Below are 14125 nucleotides of genomic sequence, written 5' to 3' on the forward strand. Positions count from 1 at the left end.
TATGATTTATTCTTTTTATGATAAGAAAACTTGCTTCTCCCTTTCTTTTTTTAAAAAGAACTCCATGCTTCATTTAATTTACATAATTACTTGGTTTACTTTTGTAAAATTATTCAAGTGCAAATATTACTGAAGTTATCGATTTTATTAAAAAAGGTTTCCTAAAATATGAATTCAGAATTAGTTGCACGAAAGAAAAAGTTGCAATTGACTATTTTATAACAGAGTCATTAAAGCAAAAAATTTGTTTATTTCCAATTATGTTTTGTTAGGTCTATAAAAGGACTTTGATATCTAAGGATTTCTTTTTAGTCTATTGCTTGTGTGACAAATTGGAAATAAAACCTAAGAACTTCTTTATACCAAATTAAGTGACTCATGGATATCACCTGAACCATTTCCTCAGCTAAGTCATAGCACGAGCCACTAATTGCATAGTTCTCTTAACATGTACGATGTACTTGCTATATCTTTCATTTCTAAAATGACTTTCCTGTGATCTTTCATAAAAGGTGAAGACATTCAAGTGATTTTCTCTCCTTTTGTGAAAATGGCACCAAAATGTGACCCAGTGAATAATAATGCTCAAGAGAAACAGGAATGGCTTTCTTTTACAAATTTGAAATTAAGGAAGAGACTTAAGAAAGATTGTGTGGAGGTGGGCGATAGGAAGATGGGGGTTGGGTTACAGGATGGCCTCCCTGTTGGAATAGTAACAGCACAGTTTTCTCTCGTGGACAGTTAGCAGCTTCTCCAAATGCCGAGCAGTAACTCCGATTAGACCTCATACTCTAGCATCAATGCCATTTCGTTACCATCAACACCGACTTCCCCAAACTGTATCATCTCCGATTGGCAAGCCTGTCTCCGCAGAAGAAATGGATGCAGCCTGATTTGCTAGTCAGGCAACACTGCTCAAGGGGGATGAGAGACAGTCACTTATAGTTCGTCATCAGCAGGGTTTCATGATCGTGACCCTGGCCAGGCCTTGGACTCTTTTATTCATGTTGCTGCGTGCCTTGAGGAATGCGCATTGTTGGCACAGTGGAGAGTAGGCTCTATTTCAGAGTTGTGAAAAATATTTCTTAATCTGAGAACCAACTGATTTTTGAATTTTTACCTGTGTTTCCTAATATCAATTTCTGGAATTGTAAGAGATGAATGGATTAATTTTTAAAGACTTTAAATGCCTATCTCACCCAAATTCTGGCGAATCACTCTCACTTTGATGAGTAGCATAAATATTCAAAAATATTAGGGGGCTATAGATTGGAGCTTATTAAGGAGAATATTGTAATGACTGTGGATGAAAAAGGGGTGCTGTAATAATTCATAAATTTCTAACTGGGCACTCATATAACTTTAGTAAAAGGTTTATCTTTTCCTTAAGCCTGTCCATTGTTTCTGTGCATCTAGATTATTACACCTCTTTAATCACCCTATCGGACTCTTCCTACTAAGATGTAATTACCCTCAAAAGAGAAAATCACCTTAACTATCCTGTAATCCAACCCCCATCTTCCTATCTCCCACCTCCACATAATCTTTCTTATGTCTCTTCCTTAATTTCAAATTCATAAAAGAAACTGTAAAACTGTTAGGGTGGTTAAGAGACTGGGTGAAAAGGTGAAGGGATTAAGAAGTACAATTTAGTAGTTGCAAAATAGTCATGGGGTTGTAAATTACAGCATAGAAAATACAGTCAATAATATTGTAATAAAAAAAAAAAAAGAAAAAAATTATGCTGTAATACTATGTATGGTGTCAGGTGGGTACTGGAAATATCAGGGGAAGCACTTTGTGAAGTATATGATCGTCTGACCACTATGCTACACAACTGAAATGAATACGAAACAATTTTGAATGTAAACTGTAATTAAAAAAAATTAAACAACTATCAAGAAAACTTAAAAAACAAAACAAAACTATTATTCTCTGGAGCATTTGAGATCTTGTTCCCAGGATAAGTCATCAGTTTGGCTTAGATAAACTCTTGTTAAAATTCTCTATAGATTTGGATGTTTCTTACACCGCCATGGTAGAGAAGTGAGTTATAAGAACCAGAACTGGGGTACTAGGAGTAAGAAAGGAGAGGAAGGTAGAATTATCAGAAACTGATGGCCAATTGAGTGAGGAGGACAGGGGAGGGGGGATGTGGAAGCTGATCTTGGAATTTTGATTAGGAAAAAGTTACTAACACCAAAGAGGAAGTCCAGAGGAAGAACTGATTGGCTGAGATTTAACGATTTCAATTTGGAATATTTTGGTCTGAAGAACTGAAATAGCTAGGTAAAGATAGCTGACTGAAAACGTAAAAAAGGACTGTGGGGTTTAGATTAAAATTGTTATAAGATTTGGGATTATGCTCATAGAATTGATATTTGAAACCACAGGTACAGAATAGATTACTAAGAGAGAGGCTGAAGCAGTATGCAAAAAACACACACAAAAAAAACCCCCACAGTGCACAGCTCGGTGGATTCCCTCATTTAATGCAAGGGAAAAAGAAAAAGAAAAAAAGAGGCAAAGTAGACTCTGGAAAAGGGAAGGGCATTTAAAATGGCTACAGGTGGGCTTGCTGTTAGGAAAATATCCACTGGGCACTGTGAGGAGTTTCAACTTTGAAAAAAATGACAGTTATTCCTTTGAAACAAGAGTAAATGCAGACTAAAAAGGGAAAAAAATGGTTTGGAGGTGGAGAGTATGGACATTAGGAAGCTAGGATGAAAGGCGGCCTCTCGAAGAAGGTGGGTTCTCAGCTGACTGAGGTCAGAGCAAGCTGAGCAGAGTTTGAAAGTTTGCAATACCTCTGGGGGAATCCAAAGGCAATAGAATTAATGGATTATCCAAGACTGGCAGGGTCTAAAATTATTTTGTAATGGAATAAGATTGCATTGTCTTATGGAGTGCCTTTCATTAGCATCAGTATATTCCTTTCTATGCACCAAATTTCCATTTTATCTAATGATACACAGTGAGGAAGGAGAGAAAGGTCATTGGGACCTCAGTAGTATGCAGGTTTAGAAATACTCCACCCACTTTGGTAAAACCAGACAGAATGGGTTCTTAACATGGCAGTTGAAGATTTCCCATCATATTACTGACTTGTGCTAGAATCCTTTTTCAATAGATATATTTCTGGGATCTGACAATTTATTTTATAACTCCGAAGTATCCCCTTAAACTGAAACTTCTTTCTCTTTTATTTAGCATTCTATCATCCTTGAGAGAGATTTAAGGATCAAAGTTTGTCTCAACCTAAGTAATATCTGAACTTTATCTGTAGCCCACATCTATTCCCAATTACTCTTACTGTAAGCCTACACACAAAAGAAGTTTTCTTGTCTAGGGAAGAATTTTTGTTTTGTTTAATGGGAAAGAATTCCAGTCAGTGGATACATATGTCTTTGGCACCACCTTCTGTACAGAGTGAAAATTAACATCATAAGGAAGTAACTGGTAATCCATTTAATACTTCCTCTTAAAAATGTCACCTTTGTTATTAAGCTTGATTGATTTTTCTGATCATCTGTGAATATTTACATTGATTAATTCAGCAAATATTTATTGCGTCTCAGGAACTATGCTACTGAGAATTTTTTAGTCATCCTGTGAAGACAAAATAGTATCTGGTTGTACTTTATTTAGCTTTGGGCTTTGAGTTTTTTAAACTGAATTTTGAAAAAGTAAGCAAATAATGGTAAGAAAAATAATACTAGTTTTGTTTTGTTTTGTTTTTTAAGGAACATGTTCTCTATAATTCCACAGGAGATTTCTATTTTTAAACATCCTATTAATGGTGTGCCCACTTAAAAAAAATTGTCAGAAGCAAAGATAGAAATTTTTCAGTCAAATGCTCTACCCCTAAACTATACCCCCAAAGCTAAACATTTTGGATCTGAAACTCTTTATTTTGCACCTATAAGGAGAGAAAATAAGGCATTTGTACAGATTGACAGCTGTTTGCTTTAACAATTTAAGTCAGCTGAACATCAGCTAAGAAATGAGAAAATATATTTTAGGACAAAATAATGAAAATTACTCAAAAATTATTCAGCAAAGTAGTTGTCTTGTCAGTATAATAATTTACCATCATTTTGTGTTTGGCAGCAGAAATTTGGAGAACATAGAAAACATTTTATAAGTACATTGATTCCTTTATGTGCAAAAATATTTGCAAACAGTTAAGAACATGAACAAACATAGTTATAGTAGCAAATACATAAACACAATTATTTACATGTTTGTTGGACTGATGCCAAAGAAAAAGAAAAGACTTAGCATTGCTTCAGAAGTCAGTAGAGATAAAAATTCCCAAATGAAATATTTATATGCTTAGTTATAGCACCACTTACTAAAGTCGTTAAAATGCCTTTCTGTTGTATGTCTAAGTCTGCTTTGGTGCACAGGGCCGGGTACCTATGGACAGCTATATACAGTACATGTCCTTTATGGACACTCCTAATTTAATAGAGCTTTCATTTAGGATAGCGTGAAAACAATTATCTCCAAGAAATCATGCATCCTAGTAACTTTACATTCTATATGCATTTAAAATATTACAGCCTTCATGGTTCTACAAATGACAAAATTAAAAACTCCCATTAGACTTTTAAGAGAGCCTCCAGTTTTCTTATTATTCATTTACTACTAGAAATGAATAGTACTTTAGTGTCAGGTTGTTGTGATATAAAAACAACATCTGAAACTGCTGAAGTAGACTTCATTATCTTTGGAAGATTTAGTTGTGTTTTAAACTATTGGAAATTCATGTGGTCATCTGTAACAAAACACTAGTGCCCATGGCCAGCCAAGTATAAAGTTAGAACACTATCACCCAATGAAAGATAGCTTTAAGGACAGCCAAAGCCTTTTCAATCCAAAACCATCTCACTACTTGTTCTCACATGGAGGCGAGATTTTCCACCATGAAAGTTCCACCTTTGGATTAAGACATTGGTGTCTTTAAGAAGGCAAAAATGGCCCTAACCAGTTTGGCTCAGTGGATAGAGCGTCCGCCTGTGGACTGAAAGGTCCCAGGTTTGATTCCGTTCAAGGGCATGTACCTTGGTTGCAGGCACATCCCCAGTAGGAAGTGTGCTGGAGGCAACTGGTTGATGTTTCTCTCTCATTGATGTTTTTAACTCTCTATCCCTCTCCCTTCCTCTCTGTAAAAAATCAATAAAATATATTTTTTTAAAAAGAAGGCAAAAATGGAAAGTATATTCTTGGTAAATGTAAAACAATATTACCAAAATGAGTTTACCATTGTGACTTTCAAAAAGAGCTTTAAAAGGCTGGATATAAAAATATTTACGGAAATAAACAGAAATAAATCAAGGGGTTTGTGAACTAACCTAAGTTAATTTGGTTGTGCACAATTTTTAGGTGTTTTTTCCCCTGCATCTATTAATGGCCATCACAAAAGATTGAGGTGTATTAAGGCTCTTTCCCCATTACATTAATACCAGTTTAAGTAAAACAAGCCTTAGAACCAAGTTTGACTTCACATTTAGATACTGATTCAATAAGCACTTCTTAGAAAGCAGGTACTAGTGGCTTAGTGGTGACCCAAGAACCAGGAGGTCATGGTTCAATTCCCGGTCAGGCATGTGCTCAGGTTGCAGACTCCAGGAGGCAGCCAATCGATAATACTTCTCTCTTATTTATTTTTTTTTTTCCAATTTTTTTTATTAAGGTATTATATGTGTACATATTTTACCATTGCTACCCACTTCTCTCTTATTGATGTTTATATCCCTCTATCCTTCTCCCTTCCTCTCTCTCTAAAAATCAATAAAAACATATTTTTTAAAAAAGAGAGAGAAAGCAGGCACTAAACATTTCATACAACGTGTTTTATATTCTATGCAAAGCCCCAACTCTCAGTTCTCTTTCGGCACAGCGACAACCATCTTGCATGAAAAGTTCTTTTAAGGCAGAAGTGACGATATTCCAGAAACACCATCATCTATACCCGTGGTTGGCAAACTGCGGCTCACAAGCCCCATGCGGCTCTTTGGCCCCTTGAGTGTGGCTCTTCCACAAAATACCATGGCCTGGGCAAGTCTATTTTTTTTTCTTTTTTTAAAATATATTTTATTGATTTTTTACAGAGAGGAAGGGAGAGGGAGAGAGAGTTAGAAACGTCGATGAGAGAGAAACATCGATCAGCTGCCTCCTGCACACTCCCTACTGGGCATGTGCCCGAAACCAAGGTACATGCCCTTGACCGGAATCAAACCTGGGACCCATCAGTCCGAAGGCCGACGCTCTATTCACTGAGCCAAACTAGTTAGGGCATAGGCGAAGAAGTGGCTTTAGAAGAAGTTTAAATTTAAAAAATTTGGCTCTCAAAAGAAATTTCAATCATTGTACTGTTGATATTTGGCTCTGTTGACTAATGAGTTTGCCGACCACTGATCTATACTAATAAAAAGGTAATATGCTAATTAGACCAGGTCTACTGGCCATCTTCCGGACGTCCAACTTCCTTCCGGATAAATCCATGGTGGTGGGGGCCAAGGCAGAGAGGGCAGTTGGGGCGAGATCAGGCCGGCAGGGGAGGGTCGTTGGGGGTGAGATCAGGCCAGCAGGGGAGGGCAGTTAGGGGTGATCAGGCAGGCAGGTAGAGAGGTCAGGGACAATCAGGCAGGCAGTCAGAGACAGTTAGGGGTGATCAGGCAGGCAGGCAGGTGAGCGGTTAGGAGCCAGCGGTCCCAGATTGGGAGAGGGATGTCTGACTGCCTGGTTTAGATCAGGATCGGGCCTAAACCGGCAGTCAGACATTCTCCAAGGGGTCTCCGAATGGAGAGGGTTCAGGCTGGACTGAGGGGACCCCCCCCCCCGCCCCCCATGCACGAATTTCGTGCACCAGGCCACTAGTATTGTAATAGAAAGACTCAGCCACCAGATATCCTCCAAACCAATGATGGGACACAGGACCATTTTTAGGTCAAGTCACTAGTATTTGAATCTACATATGTTGAATACCACTAATTTCACCAAGGAGAGCCCTTTCTAACATTCATCCTGCTTATCAGCAAAGCAGCAACATAACCAGTGAAAATCCATATGGGACATTCAGGATGTTAATTAGCAAAATGTCTGGTGTGTTTCAAAGACTTGGATGCAGAAGCACTTGTAGTCATCTTTGAGGTGGCCTTTCTGATGTATATTTGCCACCCAGCCCTAGACCATGAATTCTTAAGTATTTAGACTCCTTGTGTAACTTCTGCAAACCAACACACACATTTACAGTATGGTATCTTTGTTAAAATGTTTAAAAGTAAATTATAGACATCATGAAACAGGATAATTATGCACTGCTTTATGTGGGAAGCCACCTATTGTCTTCACTAGCAGAGAGGTGTGGACAAGGAGCCTGGAATGCTGGTGACCCTTGAACCCTGGCAAAGGTCAGAGCTAGGCACCGACTGTTTAGTTGAGACAATGGTAGCTGAAGCGACTTCCCGACCAGATAGTCATGTAAATACTTACTGATAAGATTGTCTGTTACTGGAAATTGCCTGCCTAAGGGCTATAGGTGTATCCCAAACTGAATAAAAGGATGGCAAGGCCTGAGCACAAGCAGAGTCCTTCCTCTTGTGCTGGGCTCCCTCCTGGCCCCCCAATTTCCAAATTATTATTTTTTGTCTCGTCTCTGTCATTTGTGTGCGGCCCTTCTTCAGAGCCTGAACCCTGAACCACGCGGGACATGGGTCATCACAGCTTTATATACCACAATTTAGTACATTAGAAAGCTGAATTAGCTTCTGGATTCCTGGGGTAAGGGTGAAAGTGAAAGCCATGAGTTGAAAAGAGATATCAGAAGATTGAGAGGATAATAATACATTGGAATATTTAAACTATTTTGCATGTGAATGACCCCATCTTAAGAAGTTATGTATTTACCCCTAAAATAAAGCATGAATATTGTAAGTGCTTTTAGTTTAAAATTAATGTGCTCTTAATACTTCATAATACTTAATTTAATTCATACATGATTTACTTCATAGCTTGAGTCCTACATCATGTGAAGCTCAGATTTAGTCACATTCAATGGGCTTTCCTTTGTTTCACTTCGACCTCCTCTAGCCCACCCTCCACCTCACACGCCTGCCGTTTTCCTGGCCCTGGGTCACTCATGTTGCAATAGTGGTAGGAAGGTTGTCATTACTTGACTTCTGATCTTGCAAACAGAAGAGAGAACTGGTATTTGATATTCTCCTGACAATTCTGTTTTATAAAATTCCCAGCCAAAATAGCAGACTTGATATGTTTGGAAAGTTCAGTTGACTTTTAAATCTACTAGAGAGTCATGTGGCATTGAGTGGGATTCATTCTAGTTACCCATTCTCCCGTCAGTAATATTAGTAGTTATTTACATTCTTGAATAAAATACTAATGTATTTTAAATATTAAAATATTATGATCATTATAGGCAATACAGTATTTAAAATTTTTTAAAGCATTAACAGAGTCAGTGATATCATTCTTATTTCATGGGTTTCTATGTAAAGAGTTTTAGTAACTTGCTTGGCTTTTTATAAAATAGCTTACTTACCAAGTGGGGAAAAAAAACTACAGAATTGTGAATCAGACCTCTTGATTACACCCATCCATAAACAGACAGCATATTGTGTGTTTAGATTAAATTCTAAAATATAGCCAGCTTTAACAGACATTTTAAATGAATTGACCAGTAAACCAGATAGGACATAAAATCAATCTTTATTTTAGACCTTAATGAGGCAATGAAAACTGCAATTTTGGATTCAGATTCAAGAAACAGTTATGGAAAGCCTATTATTTCTTTAGCATTTCTATGGCTTTATTGTGCAGGCAATTTTGATGTCAGATTCATTTGGAGGAGATTCCAATATCCTTAAAAATGAAGACATGGCAAAGCCCGATTATAAAATGCATGGTATACTTGAATATTTAAATTAACTAGTTAACTATTTTAATGAAATCCCCCAGAAAGCTATATAAGTTTGCTACTCATATATCATGTTAAAAGACTTGTTACATAAAATTGCCTAATAATTCATCATGAGGCAGAATGAGGTCCTTAATGTTAAAGGTTTTTGATGAACATATTCTTCTTTTCAAATTGTTAGTTTATCTCCTAATTATATGTGTAATCTTACTTGGAAATTATATCAAACCTCCACATTTGAGGCCCTTCATGAATAGAAGGCCCAGGCCAAATGGTCCTTCTGAGAGTGGCCTTTCTATGAGAAGATCTGCATTCCAGGCTACAAGTTGCAGCTCTGCCTTAACCAATGACTGGCTAGTAGTCACTTTTGCTTTGGTTAATTCCCTCTCTGTCTTTTTTTTCTCTTATACCAACGTTTGAAGTGTAACACATCTGCAGAGAGAGGACATTTCATAAATGTGTAGTTTGAAGAAAATTTTTGCAAATCAAGTACACCTTTTCTCACTTCATAGCTTATCAAGAAATGAGAAATCACATCAATGGCATCCAGTAGCTTTCCTTGAAGCCCCTTCCTTATATTACTTCTCCCACAAGGATTATTACTATCTAGTCTTTCCTATTTTTTCCCTCTTTTTAATTAAATGGAATCTTTAAAAATGTACTTTTTTTTGTATCTAGCTGTTTTTACTTTCATCCATATTATTTGTTGTAGGCAGTCATAGATCATTCATTATATTATCGATATGTAATAAATATATCCTTGTATAAATATACCACACTTTATCTTTCCTCCTATTAATGGACTTTTGGGTAATTTCCATTTTGGGGATTTTACCCATTTGGGGTAATTTCCATTTTGGGGAATTAAAAATTCTCTGAACATTCTAGTACAGATCTTTTTAGTTTTCTGACACTTATTTGTTGATTTGTAGGAGTACTTTATTCTGTCTATGACTCCTTTGTCTGATGAGTATATTTCGAATATTGTTTTTCCCCTCTGGGTTGATTTTTACTTTCTTAATCATTCCTTTTGATAAAGAAATTGGTAGATTTAATACAATCTAAATTATCATCCTATATAATAAAAGGCTAGGTGGCGTTGTGCGACGCCCTCACGCAATGTCGTCACAAGATGGCCACCACAAGATGCCTCCACAAGATGGCCACACACACAGCAGAGGCAGGGCCGCTCCGCATGGTGAGGCCTGGGGGTCCCGTAGCTCCGTGCGGCGCAGAAGAGGCCAGTCCCAGTGTCTCCGCTTCCTCACACGGAGGAGGCGGGTCCAGGCAGGGGAAGCGGATCATGGTAGGGGAGGGCAGTTGGGGGCGATTGGGCTGGTAGGGGAGCAGTTAGGGGGTGATCAGGCTGGCAGGCAGAAGTGGTTAGGGTCAATCAGGCAGGCAGGCAGGCGAGCGGTTAGGAGCCACCAGTCTTGAATTGTGAGAGGGATGTCCAACTGCTGACTAAACCAGCAGTCAGACATCCCCCAAGGGGTCCCAGATTATAGAGGGTGCAGGCCGGGTTGAGGGACAACTCCCCTCCTGCCCCCCCCCCACATGCACAAATTTCATGCACCGGGCCTCGAGTTTTTAATTGGCACTTTTTATAATCTTTTAAAGAAATATTTGCCTAATTCAACCAAAATCAAGAAGATATTCTCCCATGTTTCCTTCTACCTTTCACATTTATAACTGCAATACCCATGAAATTGATTTTGTGTAAGGTATAAAATAGAGGACAAAATACATTTTGTCAATATAAAAATTCAGTTGATTCAGTATCATTTATTAAAAAGACCATCCTTTTCCCATTATACCATAGTGTTATCTTGGGTGTTAATCATGTGACCACATATGTCATGGTCTATTTCTGAACTCTCTTTTCTGTTCTATTGGTCAGTTTGTCTATCTTTGCACCAATAACATATTCTCTTAATTATGATACTTTTATGATCCATCTTAATATAGGATAGTATAAGTACCCCAGCTTTGTTTTTCTTCAGATTGTGTTTTAAGTATATATTTTATTGGACATCCATTTCTATATAATTTTTAAAAATTATTTTCTCAATTTTCACACACATACAAAGTAGAAAATAAATAAGAAAAACAACCTGTTTGGATTTTTATTATGATGGCATTAGGATGACTCTATAGATTTTGATTCTTTATTTTGCTTTGTTTTGAAGAATATTTCCACTAAATATAGAATTGGGGCTTAACAGATTTTTTTCTTTAAGCACTTTCTTGCTTAATGCTTTACTCTTTTCTGGCACCATAATTTCTGAGAGGTGAGCTGTTAATTTTTATCCTCTTAAATGTTAGGTGTCATTTTTCTGTTGCTGCTCCCAAGATATGCTTTTTATCTTTGGTTTTTAATATTGCAACTATTGTAACTAAAATTTGTGTCTTTCATCAAATTTGGGAAATTTTGGTCATTATATCTTCAATTAAAAACATGTTTTTCTATTACATTCTCATTCTCATGTCAAATTTCCTTCCATCACCATTTATCCCCCCTTTAACCATCACCTATCTCCCTGAACCTCAGCACCCATTGATTTTTTTAAAACATATTATATATTTTTTTTGGTTCTGGAATTTCTATTTGGTTTTCTTTTTATTATTTTTATTTCTCTACTGAGGTTTTTATATCTTTTTTCCAGTTATAAACATATTTTGTTTTACTTCATTGAGGTTAATATAGCCACTTTAAAACCTTTAACTTCTAATACCTAAACTTGGGTCAGATCTGGCTTGCTCTTAGTTAATTTTCTTTTCTATTGGCAGTGCATTCCATTTATCTGGTTTTTCATATATCTGGCACTTTTTAATTGTGTCCTAGAAATTGTAAATGTTAAGTCCTTGAGATTCTGTTATTTTCCCCTGATGTGTGCTATTTCTTTTGTTTTAGCAGCCGATTGTTTCCTTGGAATTTGTGTAGGATAACGTTATTTTGGATTAGGACAGCTCTATGATTATCTCCAGGGACACCCAGAAGTCTGGGACCTAATCTTGGCCAAGGAAAGGTCAGTCAGCTAACTAATGATTTACAATAAGCTGTTTTAAGTTTAAAACTCCCCTGGAGGGACCCGAGACTAGCTTGTTTATTGCTGAATTACATCTGTAAATAAAGGTTTATTTCACTTTATCTTGGAATGCAGTCATGACCATTGTGGATGTATTGTCAATGACTGCTTTTGTGCTACAATGGCAAAGGTGAGTAGTTGTAGCCAATACAATATGGCCCCCAAACTTAATGTTCAGTTTCTAATTTTTATAGAAAAAAATTTGCCAACCCTTACTCTTAAAATATCTTTGAGATTCTCTAATTTTTTTCTGTCCCACTCTCCACATCTAGAGAGGCCTAGTAAACATATCTATGGCTAGGGCCCAGATCTCTTCTCAATTTAGCACTTAGAAGTAAGTCTTTTTTTAAGAGGCTCGTGTTTATAGAAAGATATGGGTCTCTGAGTGGATTTTGTTCCAGTCTTTCTCTAAATCATTTCCCACATGATGAATTAGGTTTATAAGCTAGAAAATTATTTCCTTTAAGTTCACAAACATGAAATCAAATTGCAGAACAACCTGTGTTAAAAAACTACATTTTAACCCAGATAACACACAATTTGGCAGGCTATCATTTAGCAAACCAATGTCAGTGGGTGGAAATAGTTGGTTCACTTTACACCTGCTTTCCCTAATTTGCCTAACCTTTATATTTACTGAAATTTTCAGGTGTGTAATTGGTTATCATTCTAGTTTCCAAAGCTTTGAGACTGATAGTAAAACATTTCAGAAAGTTAACAGTCATGTATTTAAGAAGAAAAATACTGCCACAGTAGGTGTCATTCTAATGTATTTGCCCTTTATGTTTCTAAGGTGTAAGGTCTAATACTTAACATTGATTCTTTCTAAAAATCAAATCTGTATACGGGCAGAAGACTTCAAGCCTAGTTTTATTTGTGTGTATATGCTAAGCCCTCCATCTGTAGGCACAGATGATGATGGGATGGCAGACTATGCGGCACAATAAAAAACATTTTTACCATTAAAATGTTGTTTAGCCCAGCCGGTGTGGCTCAGTGGTTGAGTGTTGACCTATGAATTAGGAGGTCATGGTTCGAAACCCAGTCAGGGTACACACCCAGGTTGCAGGCTCGATCTCCAGTGTGGGGGCGTGCAGGAGGCAGGCAATCAATGATTCTCTCTCATCATTGATGTTTCTATCTCTCTCTCCCTCTATAATAATCAATATCTCCCTCTCCCTTCCTCTCTGAAATCAATAAGCATATATTTAAAAATAAATAAATAAAATATTGTCCAAAGAGTATTCACAAAGGCTTTTACTTAAATCATTGGAACCCCTCTAGGAGGCTGTGGAATAGTGATGCCAAATTTGCAGAATATGATATTTAATTGGTGAACTTATTTTAAATCTGAATGACTGGGATCCACCAGCGGCATACTAAATCTGATTCTTGGGGTGGGAGCAGTTAGGGACCTATATTTTTAAAAAGATCCCCTCGCTGTTTCTGAAACACACCGAAGTCCCTCTGGTAATAAGGAAATCGTTTTCATCTGACACTCTGGAAAACTGTGTTCTAATACCGGCTTTCTTGTTACATTGCAGTGTGGCCCTGGGCAAGTCACTTAAGCAAAATAAAACAAACAAATACCAAAAGTTAAAACAGGGAGGAAGGGCTCCTATCGAAAGTATCTGCTTTTCTCTATTTCTTTTGTTTTCTCATCTGTAAAATGAGAATAATAGTATCCACCTCAGAATTAGTGTAAGAATTAAGATCATGCAGATAAAGTGTTTAATATGGTGCCTAGCACGTAAGAAAAACTCAGTAAAGGTTAATTGATTATATTTTATCATAATGTTTATTAGTACTGATACCAACAAGACATAGAACTATAATTCAGTATAATATACATACTGTTTCCCCGTACAAAATCGAGAAAGAGCTGGCCTTATTTATTTGCTCATTTACCCCTCCATTTATTATAATAGGGTAACCATCGTGTCCTGCCGGGTTCTAGGCACTGCACTGCACTGAGGATTCAGTGCTGAGTGCTGTGGGTCTCTGAGCTCAAGAGCCGTACTTCCCAGTGGAAGATAAAGACCAAACAAATGAATAAACAAACAAAAAACCCAACTTAATATTCATACAGTTTTTC

The sequence above is a fragment of the Eptesicus fuscus genome, chromosome 10 (assembly GCF_027574615.1).
Source record: "Eptesicus fuscus isolate TK198812 chromosome 10, DD_ASM_mEF_20220401, whole genome shotgun sequence".
Lineage (NCBI taxonomy): Eukaryota > Metazoa > Chordata > Mammalia > Chiroptera > Vespertilionidae > Eptesicus > Eptesicus fuscus.